A 16,008-nucleotide genomic window follows, 5' to 3' on the forward strand; every position below is an offset into this window, starting at 1 on the left:
GGTCTTTTTTCCCCTCAAAATTGGACTTTATAACTTGCAATTGCGAGTTTACATCCCACAATTCTGAGGAAAAAAAATGCATTGTTTAATTTTGAGACTTTATAATCACACAATTCTAAAAATAAGTGAAATTGTGAGGTAGTATCTCTCAATTCTGAGAAAAAAAAGTGAGAATTGCAAAATATAAACTCACAATTGCAAGAAGGGCAGAATTGCGAGATACAAACTGTGAGTTTGTATCTCGCAATTCTGACTATAACTTGCAATTGCGAGTTTATATGATGCAGTTCTGACTTTATAAGTCACAATTGTGAGTTTATATCTCACAGTTTTTAGAGAAAAAAAGTGCAGAATTGCGAGATACAAACTCCTATTTGTGAGAAAAAAATCTCAGAATTGCATTTTTTTAAGTCAAATTGTGAGTTTGTATCTCGCTATTCTGAGAAAAACTTGACTTGCATTATTTATTCAGAAAGTTTATAATCACACAATTCTGAGAAAAAGTCAAATTGTGAGTTTGTATCTTGCAGTTTTGAGAAAAAAAGTCAGAATTGTGAAATATAAACTTAAAATTGCAAGAAAAAGGGCAGAATTGTGAGATACAAACTCGCATTTGCAAAAAAAAAAAAAAAAAAAAAAATCTCAGAATTGCATTTTTATATTTTGAGAGTTTATAATCACAATTCTGAGAACAAAATTCAGAATTGCGAAATATAAACTCACAATTGCAAGAAAAAGGGCAGAATTGCGAGATACAAACTCGCATTTGTGAGAAAAAATCTCAGAATTGCATTTTTTAATTTTGAAAGTTTATAATCACACAATTCTGAGAAAAAAGTCAAATTGTGAGTTGGTATCTCGCAATTGTATCTTCTGACTATAACTTGCAATTGCGAGTTTATATTACGCAATTCTTAGGAAAAAAGTCTGAATTGCGAGTTATCACAATTCTGAAAAAAAAAAAAAAAAACTTGAAACAGACTTCCTTATGTTTATACGATATGTATATAAAATTGCTAGGTCCCACTTTCTTGTTCTTATTGTGTACATGTTTTTACATTGTACTTCTATATTTGTAAAATCCTATATGTAATTACATTTGTAATTAATTTCTGTAATTACCACTGTTGACCCATCCCTTCCACCCTAACACACCCTTAAACCTACCCATATTACCAAACCTGTCCCTAACCTTACCCATATCCCACCTTAATAGAAGCAAAAGTGCTTTGCAATGCAATATGACCACATTAAGTACATTGTACTTATTTTTTGATGTAAGTACATAATAGTTAAGGCCACCTAATATAAAGTGTGACCAATTGCTAGAAAATAGTCTACATTCTCTGAAGAACCTTTTAGTAACCCATCTTAATAATAATAATAATAAAAAATCTTAGCATGAAGAACATTTTAATAACCTAAAGAACAGTTTCTACTAAAGCGTTCAAAAGGGGTTCCAAAAAGGATGTTTTTTTTTTTTTTTGATGTTTTGAAGAACAGTTCTTAAAAGAATAGCTTTTTCTTAGAGCAATGAACATTGTAAAAATCCAAAGAACCTTTTTTCACTATAAGGAACCTTTTTCTGGAATGGATGTTAAGGCTTTTTCTTTGAACCATAGATGCCAATGGAGAATCTTTATTTTATTATTAAGAACCGTTTCTGCAATGGAAAGGATGCTGAAGGATCTTCATGGAACCACAGATGCCATTAAGCACTCTATAACATCCTGGGAGCTTTCAAGGTTATTAAAGGTGAAAAAAAGGTTCTTTGAATTCATAGAATGTTCTTCACACTAGGAAAACATAATGTAGTACTGTAGCTCTTTTGAGAACTGTTCACTTAAAGGTTCTTTGGGGAACCTAAAATGGTTTTTCTATGGCATCACTGCAAAAATCTACTTTTGCAACCTTTATTTTTTAAGAGTGAAGAACCATTATATTTACCAGATGAGTCTGTAAGATTTAACTTTAAAAAAAAAAAAAAAAAAAAAAAAAAAAAAAAAAAATTGATGTATATATAGCAGCCTATTTCAACCACTGAATAAAAAAATGGAAAAAAGTAATTAAAAAAGGTTATTGCAACTTTTTATCTTTTTTCCTTGCAATTGTTGAGTTTAAATCTCACAATTCTGACTTTTTGTTTCTCAGAATCATGTGATACTAACTCACAATTTTGAATTTTTTCTCCGAATTATGAGACATAAACTTGCAAATCTGATTTGAATTCTCAGAACTGCAAGATATAAACTCACAATTCTGACTTTTTTCAGAATTAAAATTCTGACTTTATAATGCAAATGGGAGTTTTGAGAACATATCAGTCTTTTTTCCACTCAAAATTCGACTTAACTCGGAATTCTGAGGAAAAAAAAGTCAGAATTGTGAAATATAAATTCACAATTGCGAGAAATAAAGTTAGAATTGTGAGATAAAATCTTCTGACTTTATTCCTCACAATTGGCTGTTTAAATCACGCAGTTCTTAAAAAAAGTTTGTATCTCACAATTCTGACTTTATAACTTGCAATTGCAAGTTTGTATCATACAATTCTGAAAAAAAGTCAGAATAGTGCAATTAAAAGCTGCAATAACCTTTTTTTTCAGTGGCAGAAACGGGCTTCCATATGCATATACTTAAGTGATAAAATCTGCCAGTGAAGTAAAATACACTCAAAAATGCATTAATTGAAAATTTTATATCCTATGCAGTATTGCTTCTGTAAAATTTCTAGACATTTCTTTACATTTAAAAAAAAAATTGTAAGCATCTTGCAATTCTGACATTTGATAAATTGCAGTTGCAAGTTTATGTTATGCAATTCTGACTTTACAACATGCAAGTGCGAGTTCATATGACTCGATTTTTGGGGAAAATAAAAGTCAGATTTGCAAGTTTGTATCACACAATTCTGAGAATTTTTTTTTTTTTTTTTATCAGAATTGTGAGATAAAGAGGCGCAATAACCTGTAACAGTGGTGAAAATGGGCTTCCATATGTATATACAGTACTTAAGTGATAAAATCTGCCAGTGAGGTAAAATACAAATGCAAAAAATAACCTAAAATGGTTCTTCGATGGCATCACTGCAAAAATCCCCTTTTGCAGCCTTTATTCAAGTTACATACATCCTTAGTGTGATGAAGCATAAACCATACAACATATGTAAGATATCAGTCATACCTTCCAACCCTTATATTGTGAAAAGATGCGAACAGCGATCTCAGAGCAACAAAGGGAGAATATGGAGGACAAGAGTTCACCGGGGGACAGAGGACACACAGGGAGAACAGAGAACAGAAGCTTTGTGAGAGAGAATTAATATCAGCGTGTCTTGCACAGAATATTTTTAGAGGCAGAGCGCAAGCGAGCATCCATCAGTTGGACCCAGTGGCCATACGGACGCCCAATCGGAGCTCAGAAGGGAGGGCGGGACGGGGGCGAAGAGGGGAGTGGTTTGAACCATCACCAGAGCCATGTGCTCGTGCCAAAGCGAATCTCATCTCATCTCCAGGCGTAAATCTAGTCAGCTTTGTTTTCCCCATTGGCGGGAAAAGCCAGGGCTGAGAGACAGGGCAGATAAATCAGATCGGAGTCAGGCTTCCCGGGCCGGCGAAGAAGGTGGGACGGGAGCGGAATTGCTACACGGACCCCTGCTTTTAATGACATACACTGGGACTGCAGAGAAGTGTAAATCTGGTCCCTCTCGTCTTCTCCTCCTCCTCCTTCCTGGTGCAAAGTCACCTCTCGCTCTGAAAGCAAACTGAACGTCAGCATCGACTAATGTGGAATCACAGTCAGCTGTGATAATTGCAGTTCTAAGTGTTCTCATTGTTCTAATTCTAGAACTCCAGATGGAGTTGAGTGTCGCTTCTTCTCAACCCAATTTATGTCAGTGGTTCTTTGGAAGAGACGAAACCCACAGGAAAGACAAATCACAAATGACATCTCTTTAATATCTCAACTGCTTCTCCTAGATAGGAGTCTTATCATGAAGAATCAAATTTTCCTTGATCTTTTGAGATAAAAGCACTTCATCTGAATATAAAAAACATACTTTTTTCAGAATTCAAAATTTCCTATAGCACAAAAAGTGCACTGATTGAAATGATGCTGTAAAAAATGACTTTTTTTAACTTTTGCATCTTTTTGAAATCAGATAGAAGTCTACGTTTCAACATTAGATGAACAGAAGCCAGCCATAGTGGTCAACCCAGTCATAGTAAGGTTGTGAGAAGAAAGCTAGACTTAAAACAGCACAAGAACAAAGAGTTAAATTTAGAAAAGTTCACCAAACTTATGTTGTTCCTGACTGCGTGTAGCACCTACATTCTGTAGACGTTGCTGAAGGATGAGGAAAAGTTCACCAAACGTATGTTGTTCCACACTGTGTGGAGCACCTATAGCTGTGTAGATTTTCCTGAAGGATGTGGTAAAGTTCACCAAACTTATAGTGTTCCTGACTGCATATAGCTCTGTAGACCTTTCTGAAGGATGAGGAAAAGTTAACCAAACTTATGTTATTCCTGACTACATGTAGCACCTATAGCTCTTCAGACGTTTCTGAAGAATGTGGGAAAATTTACCAAACTTATGGTGTTCTGGACTGCGTGTAGCACCTACACTCTGCAGACTTTTGTAAAGGACATGGGAAAGTTCACCGAACTTATACCATTCCTGACTGTGTGTAGCACCTACAGCTCTGCAGACCTTTCTGAAGGATGTGGTGAAGTTCACAATTTAGTCCAAAATTTATGTTGTTCCTGACTGTGTGTAACACCTATAGTTCTGCAGACTTTCCAGAAGGATTTGGGAAATTCACCAAACTTATGTTGTTCCTAACTGCGTGCAGCACCTACAACTCTGTAGATCTTTCTGAAGGATGAGGAAAAGGATGAGGAAAAGTTCACCAAACTTATATTGTTCCTCACTGTGTGAAGCACCTATAGCTCTTCAGACATTTATGAAGAATGTGGAAAATTCACCAAACTTATGGTTTTCCAGACTGTGTGTAGCACCTACACCTCTGCAGACTTTTCTGAAGGTTGTGAGAAATTTCAGAAAACTTATGCCGTTCCTGACTGTGTGTAGCACCTACAGATTTGCAGATCTTTCTGAAAGATGTGCAAGCGAACCAAACTTGTGGCATTCCAGACTGTGTGTAGTACTGCTCTGCAGACTTTTCTGAATGATGTGGGAAAGTCTACCCAACTTATGGCATTCCTGACTGCTTGTAGCACCTACTACTCTGATGACTTTTCTAAAGGATATGGGAAAGTTCACCAAACTTATACCATTCCTGACTGCATGTAGCACCTACGGCTCTGCAGACCTTTCTGAAGGATGTAGGAAAGTTCACCAAATTTATGTTGTTCCTGACTGTGTGTAACACCTACTGTATAGCTCTGCAGACTTTCCAGAATGATTTGGGAAATTCACCAAACTTATGTTGTTCCTAACTGCGTGTAGCACATACAACTCTGTAGACCTTTCTGAAGGTTGTGTGAAATTTCAAAAAAACATATGCCGTTTCTGACTGTGTGTAGCACCTACAGCTTTGCAGACCTTACTGAAAGATGTGGGTAAGTTAACCAAACTTGTGGCATTCCAGACTGTGTGTAGCACTGCTCTGCAGACTTTTCTGAAGGATGTGGGAAAGTCTACCACACTTATGGCGTTCCTGACTGCTTGTAGCACCTACAACTCTGAAGACTTTTCTGAAGGACATGGGAAAGTTCACCAAACATGTACCATTCCTGACTGCATGTAGCACCTATAGCTCTGCAGACCTTTCTGAAAGATGTGGTAAAGTTCACCAAACGTATGTTGTTCCTGACTGCGTGTAACACCTATAGCTCTGCAGATTTTCCAGAAGGATGTGGAAAAGTTCAGCAAACTTATGTTATTCCTGACTGCTTGTAGCACCTATAGCTCTGCAGACCTTTCTCAAGCATGTGGAAAAAACACCAAATGTATGGTGTTTCTGACTACGTTTAGCACCTACAGCTCCATCGACCTTTCAGAAGGATGAGGAAAAATTCACCAAATGTATGTTGTTCCTGACTGCATGTAGCACTTATAGCTCTGCAGACTTTCCTGAAGGAATTAGGGGAGTTCACCAAACGTATGGTTCCTGACTGCGTGTAGCATCTACAGTCTTGGCCAAAAGTTTTGAGAATGACACAAATATTAGTTTTCACAAAGTTTGCTGCTAAACTGCTTTTAGATCTTTGTTTCAGTTGTTTCTGTGATGTACTGAAATATAATTACAAGCACTTCATACGTTTCAAAGGTTTTTATCGACAATTACATGACATTTATGCAAATCAAAAAAGAGAGTCAATATTTGCAGTGTTGGCCCTTCTTTTTCAGGACCTCTGCAATTCGACTGGGCATGCTCTCAATCAACTTCTGGGCCAAATCCTGATAGCAACCCATTCTTTCATAATCACTTCTTGGAGTTTGTCAGAATTAGTGGGTTTTTGTTTGTCCACCCGCCTCTTGAGGATTGACCACAAGTTCTCAATGGGATTAAGATCTGGGGAGTTTCCAGGCCATGGACCCCAAATTTCAACGTTTTGGTCCCCGAGCCACTTAGTTATCAATTTTGCCTTATGGCACGGTGCTCCATCGTGCTGGAAAATGCATTGTTCTTCACCAAACTGTTGTTGGATTGTTGGAAGAAGTTGCTGTTGGAGGGTGTTTTGGTACCATTCTTTATTCATGGCTGTGTTTTTGGGCAAAATTGTGAGTGAGCCCACTCCCTTGGATGAGAAGCAACCCCACACATGAATGGTCTCAGGATGCTTTACTGTTGGCATGACACAGGACTGATGGTAGCGCTCACCTTTTCTTCTCCGGACAAGCCTTTTTCCAGATGCCCCAAACATTCGGAAAGAGGCTTCATCGGAGAATATGACTTTGCCCCAGTCCTCAGCAGTCCATTCGCCATACTTTTTGCAGAAGATCAATCTGTCCCTGATGTTTTTTTGGAGAGAAGTGGCTTCTTTGCTGCCCTTCTTGACACCAGGCCATCTTCTAAATGTCTTGGCCTCACTGTGCGTGCAGTTGCGCTCACACCTGCCTGCTGCCATTCCTGAGCAGGCTCTGCACTGGTGGCACTCCGATCCCGCAGCTGAATCCTCTTTAGGAGACGATCCTGGCGCTTGCTGGACTTTCTTGGATGCCCTGAAGCCTTCTTAACAAGAATTGAACCTCTTTCCTTGAAGTTCTTGATGATCCTATAAATTGTTGATTTAGGTGCAATCTTAGTAGCCACAATATCCTTGCCTGTGAAGCCATTTTAATGCAACGCAATGATGGCTGCACGCGTTTCTTTGCAGGTCACCATGGTTAACAATGTAAGAACAATGATTTCAAGCATCACCCTCCTTTTAACATGTCAAGTCTGCCATTCTAACCCAATCAGCCTGACATAATGATCTCCAGCCTTGTGCTCGTCAACATTCTCACCTGAGTTAACAAGACGATTACTGAAATGATCTCAGCAGGTCCTTTAATGACAGCAATGAAATGCAGTGGAAAGTTTTTTTTTCAGGATTAAGTTAATTTTCATGGCAAAGAAGGACTATGCAATTCATCTGATCACTCTTCATAACATTCTGGAGTATATGCAAATTGCTGTTATTCTCAAAATATTGCTGTAATTCTCAAAACTTTTGGTCATGACTGTTCAGCTCTGCAGACTTTTCTGAAAGATGTGGAAAGGTTCACCAAACTTATGTTGTTCCTAACTGCATGTAGCACCTACTGCTCTGCAGACCTTTCTGAAAGATCTCAATAAAAACAAGGAGCTGAAGATTATCTTTAGCACTGTCCATGATCATTTCCTTAACAGTTTGTGTGACATATTCAAGTTGATCCTGTCAGACTTTGCAAAGAGGTTGATATTTTTAGATGAGGACATTGTAAAGGTCAAAGTGTTTGCAGTAGTGGCCATGAGTGGTTTTAGCACTAAAAACTTTACTAACACTCTAAGTGGACCTCTGGGAAAAATTAAATAATAAAAAATTGATGACATGACCCCTTTAAGTCTCCTGTTTTTCAGATGTTTCTCCTGAGGAAAAAATACCCCATTAAACTCAAACATGCCATCTCTGGAACACTACAATCTGCAATCACAAGGTATCTCAGCATGAACATTTCTCATCAAATTATCAGAATTATGCCATCACTCCATCACTATTTATTCTGTGTCAACAATTGTCTTAATTTAAATGCCTCCTAAAGAATTTTAGGATAAACAAAGACAAGGTTCAAATTAAAGACAACTGAGAGCTTTGTGTGTCTTGGGGCCAAACATTACAAAAGACACAACTCCACGGTCAAGATTTAATCAAAGCTCTTGGGTCACATGTGTGTGTCAATAATTCAATCTCACAAGGAAGACTGCAGCAAATCTTTTTAATTGAAAAGACCTGGCTGCATTGATCTATCCGAACATGCCCAGAGAGGGTGATGTGCGGTTCAAACACAGATCAGGGGAGCTCCAATGGTGTTTGGCTCATGGGTATACTTGATTGTTCCACTGAAACCTTAGGGCGGAAAATCTATCTGACAATAAACTTAAACAACACGACTGCTGCCATACCAAGAGCTAAATTCAGACACTAACCAAAGGGTTTGGATTGCATTTTAGCCCCAAAAAGTTTCAGTCTGTTTAGTAACAGAAGCTCCTTTGCTTGGATTCCAAAATAATACATTTTAAAGCAAGATATTAGGCCACAATAAAAGCTTTTTGATGCATGTCTAATTTTGGATCCTTATTTTGTAATTCCATGATATAGCTTGACTTCTCTAGAATGCTTCTGGAGGATGAAATATTCATGCATGCACACATACACAGTTGACCTGAATGCCTAGGGATGTTCCACCTCTAGATGGAATGAGAGACACAAATCTAATGGCAAAGCTATGTTCAGGCTCTGGAGAAGGGGTGTTTGGCTGATGTCAGGATGATACACTTGACCTTGCGCTTTCATCCAGCACAGAGGGAAGATTCAGGGAGCGATCACTTCATTCAAAAGGACAGTCTGAGAGCCGACTGGGACTGAATGGGCGGAGCTGGCGTGCTTGTGAGAGCAAGCCTCTCATATAGAGTGAGTGAAGTTTCTCACCTTTTGTGTGCTTTGTTTGCACCTTACGTAGTTGAAGAAGGTGAGGGAATTATTGGCAGAGGAGGAAAATGTTTTGAAATGGCAGAGATGAATAGGAAATTCAGGAGAAGAGCACAAGAGGGGAAAAAAGCAGAAATGAATGAGGCATAGAATGACAGGTAGAACAAACCGAGGCAGAATCTCAAGAGTATGAGACTGTAAAAATATTGTTTACTCTTATTCGGTCTATGCAGGGTCAGAAAGCTCTCAGATTTCAACAGTTTTTTTCTTTGTGTTCAAAAGATGACCAAGGTCTTGCGGGTTTGGATCGACATGAGGGTGAGTACTTACTGACAATTTTCCTTTTTTGCTTTCATTTTTTGGTTTTTGCCAAAACACGGAAAAAACACTAATTAACAAAAGTGATTTTTGTAACATATAATTTGCGTTTTGCAGGTGTTATACAAACTGTATAGTGAACAAAAGGCCCAGCAATGGAATTGTGTCATGACAGCAGGCATCTCTGTGGAGAGATAACACCTGATATTACTACCTGCGAGGAAGGCTATTTCTAACACCATTTATGTTGTTGATGTGACATTAGTCACATGAGAGAGCTGAATGTACCAAACCCTCTCATTTAAATTCTTTCAGAGTCTATTCAAATGATAATAATAATAAAAAACACTTACCAATGTGCCCACAATCAGTGATAAAAGGTGAAATTTCCACTTCCTCTATGTGCTTCATCTATTTTTAGAATGCAAGACATGTTACTTTCACACACCTACATGCCTATACACTATATATAGTGATAACTAAAGCGAGTCAAGACCAATAGTTCCTACTTAAATAAATAAATAAATACTTTATCTGTCATGTCAAGTTCAGAACCAGAATAGTTATAATGGGGAGTGAAATTCTCCAAAGTGGCTGTTGATCTCTGCGACCCTGTTGAAAATGAACGTATTGCACTATTTGAGGATGTGGCAAGTGCGATTGAGTGTTTTCATTGCTCACTTCAGGATTTTATACAACGTCAGCACACAATATGATCTTGCAAACTCACATGCTTTGCAGCCTCTTGTCCACAAACAACGCTAGTGTGTAATTGACATTAATTGATAGGATCAAGGCTGACAACAGGTGGTTCACACTGTTAGCAGCATTGATTTGGTATCGCTGTGAGTCACTGCCGTCTTGTTGGTGAAATGGGAGGTTTAATAACGCTCCTTCTCAATTAAACCCATGAACTTTGATGTTTGAACAACAATATGACCTTTAACACTGACATGAAATAAGCTCTGCTGTCTTTCATAATACATTTAGACAGGTTTTGGAGGACAGAAGCAAAACTTGGTCAATGGAAGGTCACTAATAATTCCTATACTGTAAATGAGCAATATCACACGAGTAGACTTGAGATATGGCTGTATATCGGCACGACTGTGATTCACCATAGGCACGAGGCCGCAGACCAAGTGCCATAGGTAATCAAAGAGTGCCGTTATATAGCCATATCTCAAGTGTACTTGTGTGATATTGCGTTTATACAACAGTTTAATGGCACTAGTGTGTAAATACATAAAATAACAATGGAGTGTCTTTAAAAGCCCTCTTTTGTGCAAACTACTTCCTTACGCCACGGATTCAAATCAAAGTTTGACGGTTGATCAGTTGAATGTAAGCCTCTGTTGCTAATTCCAAAACGTCACTTTAGAACAGAGGTTCTCAACTCTGGCCCTCGAGGTCCACTTTCCTGCAGAGTTTACCTCCAACCTTGATCAAACTCACCTGCCTGTAACTTTCTAGTAATGATGAAGAGCTTGATTAGCTTGTTCAGGTGTGTTTGATTAGGGTTGGAGCTAAACTCTGCAGGAAAATGGACCTCGAGGGCCAGAGTTGAGAACTCCTGCTTTAGAACTAGTAACGAAGGAATGTTGAGTTGCTTCATTGAAAGCCTATTGTATTACTGCATTAAAACCTTACTGTATCATGTATGAGTATTATCACAGAGAGATGGACTGGGTGAGTGATTAACATACCTGCATTTGACAGAGCATTCATTATTCACCATGATATGACATAGTTTGAATGTTCACTGAAGAAAGCGTTAATATTGTTTAGTCTTTTAAGGGTGATTTTTCTGTTCAGTGCATTTATTCGCTGTGTCAAGCTGTTGTTGAAGCTAAAAATAATTGCCTCTTAACAACTTTTCAGGTTAAAAGTCCCAAAGTCACTTTTTACTGCTCACTCATAAAAACTGTCTCGTCGGCATCTAATGGCGAAACAATGTAACTAAAATTACCATCACGAATAACACGCACGTTTCTCAGTACTATACACTATTATTAAATACATTATTTAAAATTTGAGTATTTGAGTAGTACTATTTAATAAACAACAGCAATAACCATCAAAAAAAGTTGCAAGGCAATTCAATCAAGAGTCAAGGCAGCGTTCTGATATACAGAATTGAATTTACATAAACATGCGATTTTGCCCAAACTATCTTCTTCTCTGGAACAAATAATACATTAATGAGACCAAATGCTACCGTTAGATTAACCCATAATGAATTATATCTATGATGATGATATAATAATAATAATAATAATAAAAATAATAATAATAATAATAATAATAAATTAATATTTATAAATGTATAAAAATAAATATTTTTTATCATGTTGTTGTTGATGTTAATAATTAACAGTAATAATTATTATTAAAAATTATTATCAACAATTATAATAAAATTATATAATAATAATAATAATAATAATAATAATAATAATAATAATAATAATAGTAGTAGTAGTAGTAAACTCAACAATAACAACAATACACTTATTATGGACAACAATACTTAATAATAATAATATATTATTAAAATATATATTATTATCAACAACTATAATAAAATGATATAATATTATTAATAATAAAAAACTCACATCAACAACAATACACATATTATTATAATTATTATTGTTAATAACAACAATACTACCACTATTTTTTATTAAATTACATTGACAACAACGATGATGACAATCATAATATTAACATCAACAGTATTTATATATTATAGTAATTATATATCATTGTTATTAATATTATTAAACATTATTATTAAAAATAATAACAATTATAGTAAAATGATGATGATGATGAAATAATAATAATAATAATAATAATAATAATAATAATAATAATAATAATAATAATAATAAAAAATGGATATTTATACATTTTATAAAAATAAATATTTTTTTTGCAAGCTTGTGATTCAAAATATAATTGGATCATAAAATTTGGGTCAAAACCCAGACCTAGTATTTCCAATGCTAATGAATAACACACTTTACATTATAAGGATTTTGCTTTACAATCCACTTCAGCCACCCATGTTGACACAGGAGCAAAACCAGAACACGCCGTCCAGAGAAAGGCCTGTATCAGCAAGCTTTTAATCATCCGAGTATTTTCCCCCAGCAAACATGGATCAATATGTAGTCTAAGAGAGAGATTTCATTACTGCCCAGCCAACAAGCTCTTTTAATTACTGTTGAAGTGCTGTTCAACTTTTCTAAACTAATTTCATGGCATCACGCCATGCATGCAGGACGGCAGTATTTCTGAAAGTCTTTCTCATACAGTATATTTACACCGCTCTCAAATTCCAATAGATCAATGAAAAATGTTCACTCTGCCAAACAGAGGCCATATATAAAATATTAAAATGCCTCACAGACCGTATAAAACAAGAATTAATATGTTAATCTGGAATATGTCACATTTTTTTCAGACTGTGTCTGGAATTTTTCCCAACCTTGCCATGCTGGCCAATCACAAGTCTTCTGAGGGCAGAATTTTCTCCTATGTTCATGCTTCATACAATCATGTTTCAAACATATATATATATATATATATATATATATATATATATATATACATATACATATATATACATATATATACATACATACATACATACATACATACATGCATACATATAAGTGGCATGTCCAAAATTATTCATTCCCTTTGCAAACTGTCACAGTCTATGGGAAAATCCAAAGTTCTATACAATTCCAAATAGTCCAAGCTGTTCTAAAGCATCCTAATTACCCTGATTCATTGGGAACAGCTGTTTTAATCAACTCAACAGGTGAAAAACAGAAGCTCTCTGCTGTTGGTTTGTGGACAGTCATGGCTAAGACAAAGGAGCTCAATGAGGACCTGCGGCTGCGCATTGTGGCTGTTTACAAGTCAGGAAAGGGCTATAAGACCATATCTAAATGTTTTCAAGTTCCAGTGGCTACAGTGCAAAGTATTATTAAAAAATACAAGATGTTTCGAACTGTGAAAAATCTCAGAGGACTTGGTCAGAAGCCAAAAGTGACACCTGTGCTGGCCAGGAAGATAGTGAGAGAGGTAAAAAAGAATCCAAGGATCACCACTAAGGCCATCCTGACGAATCTGGGCTCTGCTGGTGGCAACATCTCAAGGCATTCTGTTTTATGGTCAGATGAAACAAAAATTTAATTGTTTTGCCACAATGATATAGCCTTCATTTGGCGTAAAAATGGAGAAGCCTTCAACCCTAAGAACACCATCCCCACTGTCAAACATCGTGGTGGGAACCTAATGTTTTAGGGTTTAACTTAATCACAGTAAACGGCACCATGAAAAAGGAGCAATACATCAAAATTCTCAGCAACAACATCAGGCAGTCTGCAGAGAAACTTGGCCTTGGGCACCAGTGGACATTTCATCACGACAACGACCCAAAATACAGCAAAAGTGGTGAAGAAATGGTTAGTAGACAAAAACATTAACATTTTGCAGTGGCCCAGCCAGAGTCCTCCTTTAAATCCAATTGAGAATCTGTGGAGGGAGCTAAAGATCAGGGTGATGGCAAGGAGACCCTCCAACCTGAAAGAGTTGGAGCTCATCGCTAAAGATGAATGGGCAAAAATACCAGTGGAGACATGCAAAAAGCTGCGCAGCAATTATAGGAAGCTGTATTAGCCAATAAAGTCTTTTCTATTGATTATTGAGAAGGGAATGAATAATTTTGGACATGCCACTTTTTGTTCAAATTTAAATAAAAGATAAGTAATAATTTTTTCCACAATGATGCTTCTTGTATATCATCTTATTATCTTTTGAGAGAAGCCTGCGTCATTTCCGGTCAAAATAACTTGCTGGTTGAATAAAAGTAACTTTAAATCAGAATTTGCCAGGGGTATGAATAATTTTGGGCTTGACTGTATATATATATATATATATATATATATATATATATATATATATATATAGTCAGCTGTCGCAACAATGTCTTTGAATCTACATTCATGTTTAAGTTGCAGTTACACGGCTCTCCAGACAAATGTGCTATTTTTGTTCCTCACTGGTGCGTTCAATATTGCTGTAGCGAAGAGCTGGTGTATGCAGAGATATATGAAAGTCAGTTATTTTGGCTAGGCGCGATAGCATTGCTCACTTGCTGAGCTGTTTGACTGTCACACTGCCCCTAGGCAGACACTGAATTCAACAGCCATAGAGGAACAGGCATAAACAGCTTAAATATAAACTTGCTGAAAATTCTGTAAGGCAAAACACTGCAAGCATTTCAAAGCAATATTTGTGCTTAAATGTTTTAGAGCATGCAAACACACGGTCATTTAACTCAGCTGGCTTTCCAGTCAAGTGAAATCACAAAATAAAATACAACTAAATGTCTTTAGTACTGATATTTAGTACATTTATTAACAACATTAATAATAATAATAATAATAATAATAATAAAAGTTTTTATTATTATTAATGAATAACATTAACGACAATACAGTTATTATTGTTGTTATTATTAAATGTTTATTAAATATATTACTATTATTAACATCAACAATAATAAAATGAAAATATATTAATATTAATACAAATAAAAGTATTATTTTTGTTATTATTATAAATATTACTATTATTAATAACATCAACAGTATAATTATTATTGTTGTTTTTAAATATTAAAAAATATTACTATTAATAACATCAATGATAATAAAATGAACAACGATGATGATGATAATAATAATAATAAAAAACTCCTAACCATCAACAATAATCTATATATTATTATTAATATATTAAACATTATTATTAAAAACAATTACTATCAACAATTCTAATACAATTCTAATAATAATTGTATATTTATAAATGTATTAAACATATTATTTTGTTGTTGATCATATTAAGTCATTAGTCATTAGTATTATTAGCATTATTAGCATTATTATTATTAATGACAATACTACTACTACTACTACTACTGTTTGTATTAAATATTATTATTAAAATATTACTCTTAACATCAACAACAATTCACATATTATTGTTATTAAAATATTAAATATTATTGTTAAAAATAACAGCAACAATTATAATTAAATTATGATGTTAATAATAATAATAACTCTTAACATCAACAGTACAATTGTTGTTCATTATTTAATATTATTAAAATATTACTATTATTAACACCAACACAGTTATAATGTAATGATTATTATAATAATAATTTTATATTTATACATTAAAAAATGTATTCTGTTGTTGTTGATGATGTTAAAAAGAGTAATTATTATTATTAATATTATCATCATCATCGTCATCATCAGTGACAACAATTCTATTATTGTTAGTATTATTATTTAATTATTTTTATTTTTAATTCGTTGTTGTTAACAGTAATTATTAATGGTAATATTTTAATATTTATATTTAATAACAACAATAATTGTGTTCTTGATGAAGAGTAATTATTGTTTTTATTTGTATTATTATTTATTATTAGTGTCATCATAGTTGATGTAAATAC

The sequence above is a fragment of the Garra rufa genome, chromosome 25 (genome assembly GCF_049309525.1).
Source record: "Garra rufa chromosome 25, GarRuf1.0, whole genome shotgun sequence".
In the NCBI taxonomy this organism is placed as follows: domain Eukaryota; kingdom Metazoa; phylum Chordata; class Actinopteri; order Cypriniformes; family Cyprinidae; genus Garra; species Garra rufa.